Genomic DNA, 19,657 nt, shown 5'->3' on the forward strand with positions numbered 1-19,657 from the left:
TTACTCTCCATGTAGCATTTCAGTATACACTGATCTTATGAAATATGAAACACAATGGTAAACCGCAAATAGTCTTACTGATTTACTAATACATCATTTGTGAGAGAATCTCTCATTTCTTTTGAATTGCTGTTAAATGATCACAGGATTTCCATTGGGCAATGAATCCCATTCTATACTTCCTTCATGGGTTGTTGGGAAGTATACCTACGCAGGTAAACCAAGATCATACAAGTCATGCAGGTATTTAATCATCCCAATCATATTTAAAATACTGTACAGTACAGTACGTTGGAAATTGCTGTCCCACTGAAGCAAGCTTACGTGTGGTTCTGAAACACAGCAGCTGTGCAGTTGAGAGATGGAGAGACTGCAGGGAGCTATCTATGCATAGAGGTGCTGAAACCAGTTCTAAATGAAAGAACCCAAAAGCCACAGCACAATAAAAATCTGGACAACAGATTGAATTGAAAATGGAAACTGTGGCCAAAACGTTCCTAACTGCATAGTTCTCATGAAGGAAAACAAAACTTGTTTGTAAAGGGCAAATTAATTCCCCTTCTTCTTTTCAACAGGCAGCAAACAAAATGCACGCCTACGACGTGTAAACCTTTTAAGGAAGCTACATGTGTGCAAATGGGCTCTCAAATGCTATATTTGTTCATGTGACAGTGGGGAGGGAGAGGTGCAGAAAACGCGATCATCCTAAATACAAGGGAATGACAAACCTTTCAATTCCCAATAATAAAGAGATTACAAAAAAAAAACCCATCTCTGCATCCCTGGATTTTGAGCACAGGAGAAGTTTAATCATAAAATAAGTATTATTGTTAGGTCTAAGTTGGACCCAATAATAATTCATTGCTGCCAACATTTGAAAGTATGACTTTTTATTTATTTATCACATTTTTATAGAACAAAAGAAAAACAACATGTATGGAGCAGAAGGTTTATAAAGTTTAAGAAAATTACTTACAATATAGTATCACAAAATATGTATTCTAATAAGAGATCAAGGCTGAGAAAAGATTATATACAGTTTATAGGTCCTGCTTGTTGCATAGGAGAAACATGTTTGTGGACATGTGTACATGCATATCCAGAGTAGTATGCAAATTCTTGTGTTGAAACATAAATGTGTGTTATTTTTAAACCCATAAGGGAAATTGAGAAAATTGAACAGAAATGAAAAATAACAATGCAAACATGTTTATCTATTCAGTCCCTTATAAGTGAGCTTCCTGTACAAAGATAGCAGACTAGTTAGGTGAACAAAAGCTGTATTGTCTTTTTGTAATCTTTGTGTTTCATGGATCAATGATTGGGAGCAATATGTCCTGTAAGTGGTGGTGGTGAAGCATTCTGACGCATGTTAACATTATCAACAAGTCAATTAAGTAACTAAACATTTTCATCAAGCAGGAAAATGTGAAATCTTATGTTTTTTTATTTTAATAAAACAGTTATGTAGTATTAGATAATACTGTATTTAAAAATATATTTTATTCAGCTCTTAAAGGGGCAATCGAAGCCTTATTCTACATGTGTTAAAAAAAAAACAGTTCTGTAGTATTAGATAATACTACTCTTATTTTTAATGAGTTTTAATATATGGAGAATTTTTTTATTTCTATAGCAAGTTTTAGCACACTTGCCCCAGCAGTGCAAGATATTTGTAGCACTTTCCTGTTTGTGATAATTTGTTGCCAATATTCCCAGCAGTTTGAGCTGCAAACTGTAACAATAGGTAATATTAACCTTAGTTATATAATAATACATTGTAGCTGCTGAGTTACACTGACTGAAGGATTGATTTGAAACAGAAGGCTGCCATTTAGTGAAACCTGGGAAGCTGGATTTTGCTGATCGATCACGGGAGAACTAATCGATCGGCATCTTGGGTAATTAGTTTTCAATAAAGGTAATCAAAGGCTGCATGTATTAAAACAATTTTTTTAAAGGTGCTTGGATTGCCTCTTTAATTACATTTTAATGAGTTTTAAAGCATCCTTTGATATCTACAGCAGGTTTTAGCACCCCTCCCAAGCAGCGCAAGATCTTTGTAACACTTTCCTGTTTGGGATAATTTGTTGCCAATGTTCCCAGCAGTTTGAGCTGCAAACTATAACAATAGATAATGTTACCTTAGTAATATAAGGTTACAGTGTAGCTGCTGACTTACACTGACTGAAGCATTCATTATGTTAGTTACACAATCAGGATTTTTACACATTTCTAACAAGAGCACCAAACGACTGCCAGTTTACAGTATCTAAGAATGTAGAATTATATATTGTCACATGCTTCACATATATAAATAAGAAAAAAAGGGGGGGGTGTAGTATTACTGCTTTATTAAATTGTACACAAGTTATGTTTGCACACATGTATATTTCTCACCACTCATCATTCAATCAAACAGAAGACCATTGTTCTTATATGGAAAATTAAGTGGTGAAGAGCACAGAATTAGCTTGCACACCAAACAGAGCACAGGAACATGAACTCTTACAGGAATACAGTATAGGCTGTGTCCCCACATTAACTCTGAAAGGCATTCTGGGTGTGTCCCCTTCATTCTGCATAGATATTACCACTACTGCAGATTACTAAACTTCCTCCACCTCCCTGGAGTTCATTTGTGCACTAAATCAGACTCGGACTACCCACTTACTGTAAAAGCCAGTGCTAACAACACTTTAAACCACTATCTTGTCTACATTTAGGATGCTTAGGTACCTACTGTGAGGGGGGAACAGACTTCTTCACCCTACACTACATACTTTCCCTCTATGCTCTACATCCCTTTTGTAGTTTCAGAGATCACCACCCTCCCTTCCTCCTTCTCCAGCACTTCCCTTTGTGAGGAGCCCTTATTTTCTATGCTCTAATAATCCAACATCCATGATAAGCCAAACAAAAGCAAATCTTCCATAACAAAGTCCCATATTTCCATTGCTATTCCTGCAAGCACACATGCAAAGGTACATACTTAATATCTAGTACAGGCAAAGGAGACCTACACCCTATTCATCTGTCTGTATTGTAGGAAAGGTGAACCAATAAGTATTGGATTGTAAATGAGAATAATACATGGTAATGGGAGACAGGCTGCAGAGAAATATTTTCAAACACCTCTCAAGGTTACCAATGTAAACCCCACAGCCTTTGACGTCACAAACTAACAATGCTTTAAACACCTCGTTCAGTCTTACAGTATAATAACACGTTCCTTTGGCGGAGCTTTTCCTGCGCAGGGGAAATTACAGTAAAAGGAATAAGATAACAAATCCCTTTACAGACAGGATTAAGCCAATCTAATACCAAATCTGCTGAGTATTAAGTGCATTATTCTTAAAGTACAAGTTCTCATGTCAGTGTTTACATTTCTGTTAATCTGGTTCTTGACGCAGGAGAGCATTGGGACAGGAACTGTACTTTAGTGGAACACATTCCAGTGTCTGTAAACAGTGGAACAATGATGAGGCATTGAACTCTGGAGCAGGATTTAACAACATACAGTATACTGAAACTGTATTTAGGTGTAACCAGTGGTCAAATGTGATGTACTAGTGGCTAGAGTCCCAACCTACTTTAATATTTACACACCAAACAGTTCCACTGTGCGTGTATGTATATATATATGGTCGAAATGGCTGTCTGTGGGTGGGTTTACTGGCTATGCATCTTAACCCTGGCTGTGCTCAAAGCTGTGACCATGCAGCAAGCTTAAGCCTATAGGGAACCATGTTAATGGTTTTGAAGCAAAAGGTGGCACTGTGTGCTCATTTGCATGTCATTTCCCAGAATCCCTTGCTGCAGTGGAAGTGCTGTGTGCAGGGTGATAATGGTGAAGGGCGGGTTTGCAGACCTGCTAAGACATGCAAATGAGCATACAGTAATATTTCCATTTGCTATTTGCTTTGCTGTGGAGGGTTTTTGTCACATTTTTACCTACCATAACTTAACTAAGTGTATATACACACACAGACGCACGCACGCACGCACACGCATGCCCGGAAATAATTGGACACTGATACAAGTTTTGTTATTTTGGTTGTGTACCAAAATAAATTCAAGTTACAGTTAAATAATGAATATGGGATTAAAGTGCAGTCTATCAGCTTTAATTTGAGGGTATTCACATCCAAATTGGAGACGGGTTTAGGAATTACATCTCTTTAATATGTAGCCCCTTCTTTTTCAAGGGACCAAAAGTAATTGGACAATTAACTCAAAAGATGTTTCATCGACAGGTGTGGGCTATTCCTTCGTTATTTTATCATCAATTAAGCAGGTAAAAGGTCTGGAGTTGATTCCAGGTGTGGCATTCGCATTTGGAAGCTGTTGCTGTGAACCCACAACATGCGGTCAAAAGAGCTCTCAATGCAAGTGAAACAGGGCATCCTTAGGCTGCAAAAAAAAAGAAAAATCAGAGAGATACAGTAGCAGGAACATTAGGAGCGGCCAAATCAACCGTTTGGTACATACTTAGAAAAAAAGACCCATCAGCAGTAAGCACATACAGTATCAGCGAGTGATGATATGCTCCATATACAATGTAAACATATTTCTTTACTCATATAAATACACTTGGGGATCTTACTCATACATTGTTTGCAGTTTGTTGAAGGTGAGCACATAATATAATCAAATGCATAAATAAGCTTACAGTAGAAAGGAGCCATTCAGATGTTTTGTCTGTTTGAATATATGTTTAAAAGATGAACAACATTTTTGCAACAGGAGGAAGAAATAATTCATTTTTTACTATGGTGCCTGCTTTGTACTTTTAAATGATATGAGTAAGTACGGCAACCTCCAAGCCACACGTGTTTACATATGAGAGCTATTCACTCAGCTGAAACAAAAGAGGCTTCATTCAACCTATTCATGGACTTCCTTGTTGACGTACAGTATTCATTGATCGCAATAAAAAGCTCTGCAGATGGCCAGTTATAGAAGCGCTGGATGTCGCTCAGAACATTGTTTCTAATGGAAAACAATCATTTTTTAGTCTCATGCAAACGTGCCATAACTCATATGATTTTTTTTAACAATGTTTTTATTGATATTTTGACACATAAGATGCAGAATAGGAATCGTTAAGGGTGTAAGTCTCACAGTATGCAGGTCGGTGTTATATCTAATCTGTCCAGCATACAGTATTATCATTGGGCGGTACATTGCCACATTCTCTTATTATCACAATTGGATTTCAGTTTTAATCATCGAATACATTGAATGTTACCCTCTAATCAGCATGATGTATGTTAATCTGCCTTTATAGAATAATGATAAGAACAATATCCAAGAAGAGAAAAATGAATTGGGGAAGACTGATGGGAATTGTGCTCAGGTGGGAGCAATCATTTTCTTCTTATTCATGCGGTTATGATTCGGGACCCGGTACCCATGTACAGTAGCAGAGCAGAGGTTGGTACCCTTTGAAACATTTTCTTATCCCCTTTACAACACTTTGTCCCACGACTAACAGCCAAACAGGAAAAAATTTCTATCCAAAGAGTCCATACATTTAGAAACTTTTCAGAAGTATAGTTGGTCATACCAGTTAATTTTTCCATTAATAGTATGTCCCAAACTTGTTTAAAAGGTGGGAGGTTCCGACTGTTTCCAAACTGCTAGCTATCTAGCTGCTATAAGGATATGGTGTACAAGTGTCTTTTTAATATGGTGACATTTCCAATACCACGAATATTATTATATATTCCCAAAATGTTTGTACAGTATCTTTAGGACATGACCATCATATAAGACCCATGGTTACCACATAGTCGCACTATCTACAACACAAGTCCACCTTAATGGCCAAGTACCCCAAATATACAATGAGAGTTTCACTATAGCATTGTATTCTTCAATACATTTCTTTGCTTTTTATGTAACCATATTCACCAAACTAAAGGCCAATTACAGCAGGTATATTTTTCAAGGTCACCCAGACTTTAGCCTCCTCTGCGGGTAATTGCCAATCAACCATCTGACTCAGACGAGCAGCTACATGATACTTTTCCAATCATGGGAGAGCTAAACGTCCCCCTCTTCCGTGGATTCATATATTTATTTGGACACCCTAGGTTTTTTGTCTAACCAAAGTTGAGAATGATCCGCTGTCACTTCTTCAAGTGAACATTGCGTATCCAAATGGGAAGCGCTTGGAAGAGATATGAGAGTCCGGCCAAAATATTCATTTTTATGCACATGATTCTGCCCATTTTTAGTATATTTCCTCCAAACCCTCAGCTCCGCTTCCACATTCTTAATTATCGGAGGAAAATGAGCTTGAAAAAATGGTTATGTGTTTTAGTTATATACACTCCCAGATATTTAATACTATGGGTTTTGAACTTGAAGGCAAAATGCATTTTAATCAATTTACAGAAAGTCCTGGCATATGTAATCCCATTGCTCCAGGTTTATAGGCTACTTTAAGCCACCGTCAGACTCCCAAACTCTTCTAGTTCTGGCAATAAAATGGGCAAGGGGATCATTGGCTTTGTTATAGTCACAAATACATCACCTGAGTATAAGGATGTTTTAGAATCCTTATCCCCCACCTTAATACCTGGTATATCTCGTTTGGACCTTATCCTGGCAGCCAATGCTTCAACATTGTTTTGTGTCTTTACTTATTGTAAAAGGCTCTGATATGTATCCTCCTGTCCCCACGCTAGCTACAGGAAAGTGGTATAATACTCGCACGCATCCTAAAATACAATTTTAGGATGGACATCATGAAAGAACCTGCACAACTCTTTATCTGATATGTTGCGATCTGCACTTGTGACCTGGGGCTTTTGTTTATATTTGAGGGGACTTATTATTCCCGTAAGATGTCTGGGGGTAAGTCTCCCTTGTCCCTGTTGCACTCAAATTGGCACTAGCAGGGCCTCTTCCTCTGGCCCTAAGAGGGTCTGATCTACTTTGTGTGTTGGGTCGGTTTCCCCTCAGGGAATGTCTCCCTCTTCTCCACCCCCAGGGGCAGCTGTGGTTGTTGACCTTCTCTGCAGGGGGGAGGGAACAAGGGGGGGGGGGGGTTATTCACCTCCTCTCCGAGGCACTGCACCCCAGGTCACGTCTGCCTGCCAAACAGCATCCTCCGGAGAGACAGTAGTAGAGGGGTGGGGAGGGCTGGGGGGGAATTTGGGACCTCCTAGGCCTCTCCGATTCTCTCCACAGCGCCGGCCACACAGAGTTGGTGTGCTGTCTCGCCGTCTCTCTCTGCAGGCCACCACACGGCAGCCCCACCGGCACGTCCCGGGAATGGCCCATGCCGCGGAACTCACTCAGCTCTTGATTAGGTGCCGCAATAGTCTCCAAAGCCATCCCCCACTGGTCAGCGGGTAGGTCCTGTAGAGATATCAGGTCAGTTTAAGGCTTGGTTTTGCCCCCCCCCACACCCCTCCTCTCCCCCACACCCCTCCCCTCCCTCCCCCCCCCCCCCCCACACACACTCCTTCCCCTCCCCCCCCCCACACACACTCCTTCCCCTCCCCCCCCCACACACACTCCTTCCCCTCCCCCCCCCCCCACACACACTCCTTCCCCTCCCCCCCCCCACACACACTCCTTCCCCGTAAATTTTTTTTCTCTTTCAATGATTCAGTTAGCTGGAACATAGGAAATTGAGAAAAATTATCATTTACATCTTAATTGCGAAAAATATTGCACTTAGAAAAACTTGGGAGCACAGAATATAGACACATCACATCAGCAATAGGATGGTCAAACACGTCCGTACACCAATACCACGTACTCGAGTCTACATTATCCTTTGCAACTGACAGGAAAATGTAAAAAGTTGACATCAACCTATATTGATATAATAAAACCCAAGCAGAGGATACGAGTCACTGTCTCAACTTAACCCGAAGGGGTTCATTGACCTATCTGTATATTTTTCCTAATTTCCCCCATGTTCTCATTCCCATTTATCCCCATTCTTCCCCTTTACATATCTTTATTATACATACCCCATCTAATGCCAACAAGTAAAGAGACATAGAACGTGACGTCACATTCTTAATCAGAACCACATGTCCCTCAGTGCCGGCCCATTTCCCCATCTGCTGTTAAACCTCAGACCCATTTGATCTTTGTCTTTCTTTCATATTTAGGATAAGCTTATGTCTATCCCTAGCATTTTTTACATTAATTTCCTGTATTAGTCCTCATCACCTCTTGGTTCCAGTCCAAGGTTTTGCTGGAACTTGCCCTTATGTGGCTGTTGTGGCCATATTGGTTCCTGGAAAATCTCTCCCTGAACTTAGTAATTGGCTGCACCTGTTCCTGAAGCCTGCCTTGTTCCTGCCTGCTGTGCAGCTCTCCGCCTATTGGCTCTCCCTGCTATTTAGGCTCAGCCTCTTCCACCTGGAAGTTGGCCGAGTGTAGTCTCATGTAACGTGTGCTGGTCACAAGCACATCTGCCTCGACACCGCTGCCTTCTCCAATCCTCGACCTCGGCTAGTGGCCCCTACGATCCGTACCCCTCCAACTCCTCGACCTCGGCTTGCTCGCCTACTACTCTGCTCTCTCCAACCCTGACTCACTACCCACCATGACGAGTCCCGCATCCGGACGCGGCTCCAGGTCGGTGTATCATTAACCCCGCTTCGGCCTCGTGGTTCCGTCCTGTTGATGGTGAGCACCTGTTACACTCTGTTGGGGTTCACCCCCCTTTCAAATAAAGAAGTACTTCCTCCCATTTTCCCATAGCAACCCCACCCTCCAGCTTCAGAGTACGACACCCTGCTCTCGCACTCCTCTTCCTCCGAAATATGCTTCCAGCTTGTACCTTGTTGAAACCCTTTATGTATTTAAACGTTTTAATCATACCCCCCACCCCCCGTTTCCCTTCTATCCTTTAATGTATTTTTTGTAAAGACTTTTTTGTTAACAGAGAACACAAACAAAGCAAAAATCTTGCTCTGCTCCAAAAAGGAGAACAGGTGCATCAAGGAGATAGGTTTGGAAAATAGTCATAGATACAAAGGGGGCTATGCACAAAGCAGTGAAAAGTCCATTTAAGTGAGATAAATGCCCTTTAAGTACAATAAGGCCTGCAGCGCGATTCACAAAGCAGTGATAACACTGCAGTATCGCGCGTAAAAGGCATTTTTTCAGAAAAAAAAGCTCACTGAAAAAAAAGTTGTACGATCAGCCAAAAAATGGGAAATGTGCCAGCTTTTACCAGTCTGCGCGATTCACAAAGCAGTGATAAGTGAATCGTACTTTAAAAGCTCACCATTTCTTATCACCAGCTAAAGGCTGGTGCACAAGAGATGGAGACTTTCAGAAAAGCATTGTTTAAAAAATTTTCAGCACAGCATTAATACAATAGGCTGGCGGGGGTCCCTGGTTGGTCACATGCTCTACAACAACCAGATTGGGGATATACATCGCCCAATCGGATTGGCTGAAGTATCATGTGACGGCAGCCATGTTGCTTTTTGTGACACTATTATTATTTTTATTATTATTATATGGGCATGATGTGCCCACTGTACCAATGAATGGGTGAAGAATGGGGTTAGTTGCCTGGGGAGGGTGTTTAGGCCTCCTGGGTGGGTAGTGGGAGAGGGTCGGTTAACCCCTTTTTTACTATAGCGATTACTAACCGCTAAGGTGATTAAGGGGTTAGGGGACATTAGATTGTATTTTTGATTGTACTGCATTGTTTGTGGCAATGGAGGACACGGATGGTGATGAAAATGAGGACGGCCTTCATCGTGGCAGCCTGGCAGGGGTGAGTGCAAGTTTTATTTACTTCATCACTGCTGCTTAATTCTGTATTTTAAATGGGTAAATGGGCTGTTATTCCCCTGCAAGATTTAAATCCCCTGGTCACGTGACTCGGGAGCTTTAAAAGCACAGGGGATTCCGGCACCCCATAACGGGGCCTGTATCTCTTGAAGTAGAGGGTCCCAGAGGCTGAAACCAATGCGGTTCAGCTCAGGAGACCCCCTGCTCATGTACATTATTACTATTAAAATGAATATATTTAATGTATGATCGCCTGTAACATCGGTCCATGCAGTTCTTACAGCTATCGTGCTTTATAAGTTTAAGCGCGATAGCAGGGGGGGGGGGCAGCTTCATTTTTTTAAGCACGATACCAAAAGGCTTATTATTATTATTATTATTATTGTAAAAGCTCACTGCTTTGTGTATAGCCCCCAAAGTCTGTGTTGAGTTCACTCTATACTCACATCCTACACTTAATAACTAACCTTTATTTCAATTGGGTACAATTCAAAGACCGAAGTATAATAATAATGTAAGGCATGTCAGCACATTATTCGGAGCACGTTTTTTTTCCTGCTGGAATAATGCCAAGTGTGCTTATGGACACAGTTATTTTGCTTCCCTCGCCCCCACCACCATGAAGCAGGGCAAGCAAAAAAGGACCCTATTGCGAGGCATGTCAGCACATTATTCAGAGTAAAACATTTCCAGCTGGAATAATACCAAGTCTTCTAATATCCGACAGTTCATTAACTTTAAAAGTTCGGGGTGGTATTTATCAGTATGCTCCAGCAATAAAAAAAACAAATGTGTGGAAAAAAACTAGCTGATAATTTCGATGCAGGATCCTTACACAATAACCTGCTCTGGAGAGACATGCACAGACAGCAAACCAGGGCCTTGGAATGTACAGTATAGGCATTGAACATGTTCAATCTGGGAAATCCTGAAAAAGAGTCTAAATAGATCTACACATTAAAGACCATAAACCCACATACAGATTAAAGGAGGCGTTTGTGTTTCCCCCTTTTATATAAAAATGTTAGATTTTTACATATGATTTTACATTATTTGGTTTAATTAAATTTATTTCAGTAAAATGTTCCACTGTTCACCTGTGTGTAATATACATCAGGGCCGCCAGCAGAAATCATGGGGCCCAGGACACATGCAAGGAGCAAAATATACCCCCACCTCCCCAATACATATAAAATATACCCCCACCTCCCCAATACATATAAAATATACCCCCACCTCCCCAATACATATAAAATATACCCCCACCTCCCCAATACATATAAACTATACCCCCACCTCCCCAATACATATAAAATATACCCCCACCACCCCCATACATATAAACTATACCCCCACCACCCCAATACATATAAAATATACCCTCACCACCCCCATACATATAAACTATACCCCCACCACCCCAATACATATAAAATATACCCCCACCTCCCCAATACATATAAAATATACCCCCACCACCCCAATACATATAAAATATACCCCACCACCCCAAAACATATAAAATATACCCCCACCTCCCAAATACATATAAAATATACCCCCACCTCCCCAATACATATAAAATATACCCCCACCTCCCCAATACATATAAAATATACCCCCACCTCCCCAATACATATACAAAATACCCCCACCTCCCCAATACATATAGAAAATACCCCCACCTCCCCAATACATATAAAATATACCTCCACCTCCCCAATAAAATTCAGACTTACCTTGGGAATGGTGTCAGGTTGGGCATGGTGCCTGTGGGGGGGCCAGTGACTGCAGAAGGGCAGAGAGGGGGGGGCGGTGGCTGCATAGATGAGGGGGGTGGTGGTTGCAGAGAGGAGAGGGGGTGGTGGTTACAGAGAGGAGGGAGGGCAGTGGTTGCAGAGAGGAGGGGGGCGGTGGTTGCAGAGAGGAGGGGGGCGGTGGCTGCAGAGAGGAAGAGGGGGGGCCGGTGGCTGCATAGAAGAAGAGGGGGCGGTGGCCGCAGAGAGGAGGAGGGGGTGGGGCCGCTGGCTGCAGAGGAGGAAGGGGTGCCAGTGGCTGAAGAGGAGGGGGGAGCAGTGGCTGCAGAGAGGAGAGGCGGTGGCTGCAGAGAGGAGGGGGGCCGGTGGCTGCAGAGGAGGGGGGGAGTAGTGGCTTCAGAGAGGAGGAGGAGGAGGGGTGGTGGCTGCAGAGAGGAGGAGTGGGGGGCAGTGGCTGAAGAGGAGGGGGGAGCAGTAGCTGCAGAGAGGAGGAGGAGGGGCGGTGGCTGCAGAGAGGAGGAGTGGGGGGCGGTGGCTGAAGAGGAGGGGGGAGCAGTAGCTGCAGAGAGGAGGAGGAGGGGCGGTGGCTGCAGAGATGAGGAGCGGGGGGCGGTGGCTGAAGAGGAGGGGGGAGCAGTGGCTGCAGAGAGGAGAGGCGGTGGCTGCAGAGAGGAGGAGGGGGGGCGGTGGCTGCAGAGGGGGGGGGAGCAGTGGCTGCAAAGAGGAGGAGGGGGGGCGGTGGCTGCAGAGGAGGAGGAGGGGGGAGCAGTGGCTGCAGAGAGGAGGAGGGGGGGCGGTGGCTGCAGAGGAGGAGGAGGGGGAGCAGTGGCTGCAGAGAGGAGGAGGGGGTGGGGCCGATGGCTGCAGAGAGGAGGAGGGGGAGCAGTGGCTGCAGAGAGGAGGAGGGGGGGCGGTGGCTGCATAAAGGAGGAGGGGGGGGTGGCTGCAGAGGACGAGGAGGGGAAGCAGTGGCTGCAGAGAGGAGGGGGGGCGGTGGCTGCAGAGGAGGAGGGGGCGGTGGTGCAGAGGAGGAGGAGGGGGAGCAGTGGCTGCAAAGAGGAGGAGGGGGGGCGGTAGCTGCATAGAGGAGGAGGCTGGGTGGTGGCTGCAGAGGGGGAGCAGTGGCTGCAGAGAGGAGGAGGGGGGGCGGTGGCTGCAGAGGAGGAGGAGGGGCGGGGGCTGCCGAGAGGAGGGGGGCCGGTGGCTGCAGAGAGGAGGAGGGGGAGCAGTGGCTGCAGAGAGGAGGAGGGGGGCCGGTGGCTGCAGAGAGGAGATGGGGGGGAGACGGTGGTGGCTGCATAGACGAGGGGGGCAGTGGCCAAAGTGTCTGGGGGTGACGCGCGCCGGGCCTCCCTCTCACGCCAGTGTGCATTGGCTTCCCCGCTGACTTCTGGCACAGATGTCAGAGGACTCAGTGCATCAGACAGGAAGAGAGAAGTCTGGCAAAAAAAAGGTCCTGCAGACAGCTGAGAGCTGGGGCCCGGCTGCGACCGGCAGCAGGACCTAGCCAGAGGGGGGAAACTTGCACCACCCAGCGGGCCCGGGACACCAACCCCATCAGACTCCCCTTGTTGGCGGCCCTGCTATACATACAAATATATATCTAAGTCTGCACACACAAACCCAGCAAGCTCAAACGCCCACACCCACCTAATCCTGGCTATATGTAATGTCACATAGAGTGCCACTGGGCTGTGGCAAGGGAATATAACAAACAGGGGGTGCCCAGTGCTACATCCAAATGACAAAACATACATGGTAATAATTACAAGAAATAATGCTTCAGTACTAATAATAATGCTAATACTAATACTAATAATAATAATAAAATATGTTTTTTTTTAGTTAGATATTTTGGCCAAAGCATCATAAGCTTGCACACCAAATCGTCAAGGTAAACCATAATAAGTGCAAGTCCTACAGTACACTGCATTCTGTTCCCTATACCTCTGTATGAGGGGGAAGAACCATAATAGATTCCTTACCTAAGCAGCATATGACCATGGCACTGGTTAGCCAGGAAGAAGCGTTTCAAGATGTGAAACAGTCTGTTCAAGGACATACGCTTCTCCGACGGCACCACGGGCGTCAGAGTAACCCTCCCTTCCTGCCCACCTCTTCCTCACGTGGCCGTTTATTAGCACAGTGGATGATTTTAATTAGGGTCTAGAACAAGTTACCATAGGGCTCCTTTGTGACGAAGGCCATTCTATATACTTTACACCATGTACTTCCTACCCTGTAACATGGATATCTGACCCCTGAGTGGTTACTACATACAATGTTTGATATTTCTTCTCTGGGAGTGATACTTTCCCTCTGTGACGGTGTAGACTGCGGCTTTATTCGTTAATTATTTCTGCACCAGCTATGAGATCAGTGTGTGGCTATAGTATTACTCATGCACAATAAATCCACAACCAGACCTTGGCAACATCGTTTATTGAGAAGTTAGATATTCTGGGTTACGAAAGAATACAGACAAAGTCACCAGACCGTTCTACTTGTCCTTGAATTGTAACCAAGTGGGACTGTTCTTATTTTATTTTTTTCTAGAGTACGAAGGAAAAGAATGAAATTAATGACACAGCTAGTTTTCTTGATCTTAAAGATTTTTATCCATTTGCTCATAGGAATCAAACCCTTTTGGATTAATTCATTGTATTTCAGAGGTACAGTAGTTCTGAATTTGTGTCAACCAGGCACAGAGATGTGAACCTTGATGGACCAAATTACATTTGGGGGTTCCGGTCCCAAAACAATTAAACACACACACAAAAAAAAGGACTTTTCTTTAAAGTTGGTGGGACTCCATGGAGGTTTATGAGACACAGATACTGATAATCAGTAAGGCTGAAATCAGAGAGACTTAGATAAAATAAGTGAGTGGATGTCTCTAAGCATAAATAACAAAACAACTGTGCCCACACTAATCCTAAAAATGAATTTGACTCTTTGGACCTAAACTTGAATGAAAATAATATGGACGGTATTACATATTACATGTGTAGCCATGCCTGGCTTGGCTACTAATCTACCCTGCCTGACATGCAAGTCCTGGTATCAGTGCAGGCAGTGTTAGGCCCAATCCAGGCTTTTCCCCACCAGCAAGCAGCTCCCTTGAGTGACAAGGGGGGAGGCGGGCTATAGCCTATGTACTGCCCAATAAGGGGCTCAGACCTTGGACCCTCCCCCTCAGTACTTAAGGGGCTGCACACCCAAATTGTTTCAGTGTTGTCTCTCCCCTGAGAGAGACTGGTCTCACAGAGAGGTGTGCAGAGCACTGTCCCCTTCAATCCCCTCCACTTGGGGAGAGGGAGTGAGGCAGGGAGTAGGGGAAGAGCTAGGACCATCCTTGGTGCCCATGGCTGGGTGTATAAGTCAATGGACCATCCTGAGTCTGGAGACCAGTGCTATCTGTATGCTGTACTCTATGATGGAGAATAAACATGTTCCTGTTAACAAAAATCCGTCTGTCTGGGGAAGTATGAAAGAGTTCTTCCGCAGGAACTGCTTCCAGAACTCCTGGAGTCGGTGGCGGATGGAGGCGCTGACACCAGCATAACAAAGAAACATCACCCCTAAAATCTGTCCTGTTTCCCCAACAACATCGGCGGAATCTCAGAGTGAACAGCTACAGTATGCAGCATCAACCACACACCTGGTAGCCAGGAAATCTCCCAGAGGGTGGTGGGAGGGGGGGGGGGGGAACACCGCTACACATGCTATCTGTTACTGGTGCTTTACATAGAACAACCACATTTCCCGGCTTAGAAGGGGGCAGCTACAGTTTTCAAAGGTCTGTGCAGAAGCACAAATAGGTCAAGAACTGAAGGTAACATAAAAAGCTTGTTTAAAAATAAAAAATAAACGCTAAAACCAAATTTCCTTTTAAGTATGGCGATTATAGACCAGCTCCCTGTTTTCCGGTATATCACTAAGACACGTAAACCTGTCCCAATTCCAGAAATGTACGTAATGCTGCTGACTGCAGAACAGGATACGGACCCGCGGGGCAGAGGTAGGGAGTAGGTACACCGACCTTGGCCTGGGATCCGAAGCATGGGATGCAGGGGAAGACAGGTCCGGTTCCAGGGAAGGTGCCTGCCCAGGTAAGGGGAAGACTCAGGAACGGACAAGGACAAAGGAACCGAACTGGAACACCGCAGGGGGAACCGGACTGGAACAAGGCAGGAACAGCAGGAACAACACAGGAGGTAATCTGGTCCTGGCAGGGGTCAAGACAAAAGGGTCAAAGGCAGAGCAAGGCATAGAGTACTGGACTACTTTGCACAAGCAAAAATAAGTTGCAACTGCCTGCTATTTAAAGGCCAGAGGCAGCTGCTGGCAATGAGAGCCAGAGAGAGACTTACTTCCTGTCAGGGGGTAAGGGCAGGATTTGCCAGCTAGTGAGATGGTCCCGATTGTTTCAGTGAGGATGATGTCGCTTCATGGCGGCAGCCATTTTTAGGTATTGAACAGATCTCTTATGAGAAACGTGTTAACTTTGGCAAACTTTTCCGTTGTAAAGATAAAGCTAATCTATAGTATTGTATATATGGTGCAGAGTGCGTTATCTTGCTGGGTGCTTTTATTAAATTGCTACTCCAGTAAAGGTTTCTAAATGAGCCCATGCCCTTAACCCAGCATTTTTCAACCAGTGTTCCTAGGAACCCTTGGGTTCCCCGGGCATCCCTAAAGGGTAACCTGTAATATTCTAGTCATTTGAAAATTGTATCAAATACAGAAGAATTTACAATATATCTGATCTCAGACGCGCTATTAGAGAGGGTTGGGGTTCCTTACAATGCATCGGATCTCAGACGCGCTATTAGAGAGGGTTGGGGTTCCTTACAATGCATCGGATCTCAGGCGCGCTATTAGAGAGGGTTGGGGTTCCTTACAATGCATCTGATCTCAGGCGCGCTATTAGAGAGGGTTGGGGTTCCTTACAGTGCATCTGATCTCAGACACACTTTTAGAGAGGGCTGTGGTTCCTTACAACGCCGCATTGGGTGTCTTCGCTCACCGTCTCCCATGCTACCTCCTTCTCCAGACCTCAACATTCTGACCAGTAGCAGTGTGAACGCAAGTATCAGCATCATTGCCTTTATTTCGGGACATTGTATTTGTGCTATCTGTAGTCAGTACCGCTGCTATAACTATTCAGGGCAACAGGATGCCCTGGGACACTGCAGCTGTTACCGCCTCTCTCCGGCTGCGCTCGGCTTACACCGCTGTGTTTGCTGGTGTACAGAGGTTCAGAGGAGTGATATTTATATCCCTTTATACAGTATTTTCACAATTGCGGTGCCATACATTTGCTTACTTATTTACCTGACATGTTGCAGCGGATGTTGTTGTGTTTGATGGCCCTAAGGGAACACTTATATCCTGCTTAGAGTGCTTACTGCATTGGGTTTCTCTTACCATACCTCCACTCCTAGCACATTTAGATCCACACACATGCTGCCCTTGCTCTGGCATGATAGGTGTTTATTCCAATGAGATTGAACTGTGATCTTTCCTATCTCAGTCTCACGGGGGCAGCCTTGATTCTTTGTTGCTCCCATCACTGTTTGTGCTTGCTGTTGCTTCTCTGTATATTTATACACCTGTTTATACAGGGATGTTGCCACACTAGCAAGGTTTATGGATACACTTTCCTATTTTTGGTTAAGTACACATTACTAATTATCCATTTTCCGAGCATTATTAACACTGTGAGGCTGGTCTATTTTGGTAGAGGTTTTAGTGTATTAGGACGCCTTATAGAGACATATATATATATATATATATATATATATATATATATATATATATATATATATATATATATATATATATATATATATATATTATTTCTCTACATATGAATTATACTTAGGAGTTTCTACAAGTAATTGTTTGCTATCTGTGCACTTAGGTATCACTTTAGTATTCGGAAGACGGTTCACTTTGGTTTTAGTGTTTTATGAGTCTGTTTGTCTTCATTTGGCTGTTTGTTTAATAAAATGTACAATTTTGTACTCATACTTGTGTGCCCCATTTTGGAGTCCTAGTAGGTCCTGCTCTATGGAACCTACAATTCTTTCTCTCTTGTTTACAATGCATCAGATATCAGACGCGCTATTAGAGAGGGTTGAGGTTCCTTACAATGCATCAGATATCAGACGCGCTATTAGAGAGGGTTGGGGTTCCTTACAATGCATCTGATCTCAGGCGCGCTATTAGAGAGGGTTGGGGTTCCTTAGAATGCATCTGATCTCAGACGCGCTATTAGAGAGGGTTGGGGTTCCTTACAATGCATCTGATCTCAGACGTGCTATTAGAGAGGGTTGGGGTTCCTTACAATGCATCTGATCTCAGACGCACTACTAGAGAGGGTTGGGGTTCCTTACAATGCATCTGATCTCAGACGCGCTATTAGAGAGGGTTGGGGTTCCTTACAATACATCTGATCTCAGACGCGCTATTAGAGAGGGTTGGGGTTCCTTACAATGCATCTGATCTCAGACGCGCTATTAGAGAGGGTTGGGGTTCCTTACAATACATCTGATCTCAGACGCGCTATTAGAGAGGGTTGGGGTTGCTTACAATGTATCTGATCTCAGACGCGCTATTAGAGAGGGTTGGGGTTCCTTACAATACATCTGATCTCAGACGCGCTATTAGAGAGGGTTGGGGTTCCTTACAATGCATCTGATCTCAGACATGCTATTAGAGAAGTTTGGGGTTCCTTACAATGCATCTGATCTCAGATGCGCTATTAGAGTGTTACGCTGTGCTCACCACGGACAAGGAGGGACCCCGAAACTGAGGTGAGATGGGTAACAAACTGCACCCACAGCTACGGGGACACGCCTGGAAAGTGGAAAATAGGCGTCTGGAACCGTCTGGGAGTATAAGATAAAGTAAGATACTCGCCAGACGAGAAGGGAGATTCCAGAAGATAGGTGGTACCGAGAGCCTGGGGTCCAGGGCCGGGAGGTAGGTCGGAATCCGAAAACCGAGGTGAAGGGGTCGGGAAGTCCAGGAGGTCAGGATACAAACCAAGGGTAGAAGACCAGAGCGGATCCACAGCCAGGCCGGTTCGGTACGCAAGGGATCACTAAGGAGACAAAGAGACAGGAACTGAGGCAGGCACGACCGTGGTTAACACAGGTCATACAAAGCTATGCTCAGCCAAAGAATGAATGGCTGAGCAAGGTATAAGTAGGAGGAAGGACCAATAGGGAGAGGGTGAGTACCATAATTAATGAAAAAAGGGGATTTCAACATGGAACTGTTCTTTAAAGAGTTATGGGAGAACTCTGCCCACGGAAGTAAATCTACCCAATTGTCTTGGCTGTCTGCGATGAAGCATCTGAGGTATTGCTCCAGAGTTTGGTTCGTTCTCTCGGTTTGCCCATTAGTTTGGGGATGATACCCGGACGAAAAATGGAGGGTGATATCCATCCTGCGAGCGATAGCTCGCCAAAATTTTTTGAGGGAGTCGAAAGCTTGGAGAGCTACAGGAGACCAGACTGCTGTGTTAGCTCCCTGTTTGGTGAGGGCAGTAATGGGGGCCACGATAGAAGAAAAATTCTTGATAAATTTACGATAGTAATTCGCAAATTCCAAGAATCGCTTTATGGCTTTCAGGGAGGTGGGTTGTGGCCATTCTAAGACTGAGTTTGACTGGGTCCATAGAGAAGCCAGTGCTAGAAATGATATAACCAAGAAAGGGAATGGAAGAAAGATGAAAAGTCGTGTTTGGTTGTGGAAAGTGAGCGACCCGGTCAGGAAAACAACATGTGAATAAAAAACATATACAAACAATAATTGTGCAGTATTGTGATTCAATGATGAGTTAATTTGCGTAAATCTTAGCTCTGGGGGAGAACCTACTTACAGCAACATATAGGGTAAATTCGCTTTTCTCTGACTCTGTCAGATAATGATATGGTGGTGCGGTTTCTTTGGGTAGGTCTTTTATCCCCTCTTGATCTTCCCTTATGAGGGTTGCTTCAGGAATGGTGGAGCTCAATTTCCCATAAAGTATGTGTAAAAGAAGAGCAGAAGAAACGGCCAATAGTATAGCTTGCAACAAGCAGTGTTTTATAAACAATGAAATG

The 19,657-nt window shown here is 44.3% G+C and overlaps 1 long non-coding RNA gene across 1 annotated transcript; it reads right to left on the reverse strand.

Moving 5' to 3' along the window:
- Positions 1-4,059: 4,059 nt before the first annotated feature.
- LOC142486232 (uncharacterized) lies at positions 4,060-11,752 on the reverse strand. Its single transcript, XR_012798873.1, has 3 exons — positions 11,523-11,752; positions 7,067-7,371; positions 4,060-4,413 (listed from the first exon to the last, which is right to left on the reverse strand). It is a non-coding gene; the product is annotated as an uncharacterized LOC142486232 (long non-coding RNA).
- Positions 11,753-19,657: the final 7,905 nt, after the last annotated feature.

The sequence above is a fragment of the Ascaphus truei genome, unplaced genomic scaffold (assembly GCF_040206685.1).
Source record: "Ascaphus truei isolate aAscTru1 unplaced genomic scaffold, aAscTru1.hap1 HAP1_SCAFFOLD_796, whole genome shotgun sequence".
Classification (NCBI taxonomy): Eukaryota; Metazoa; Chordata; class Amphibia; order Anura; family Ascaphidae; genus Ascaphus; species Ascaphus truei.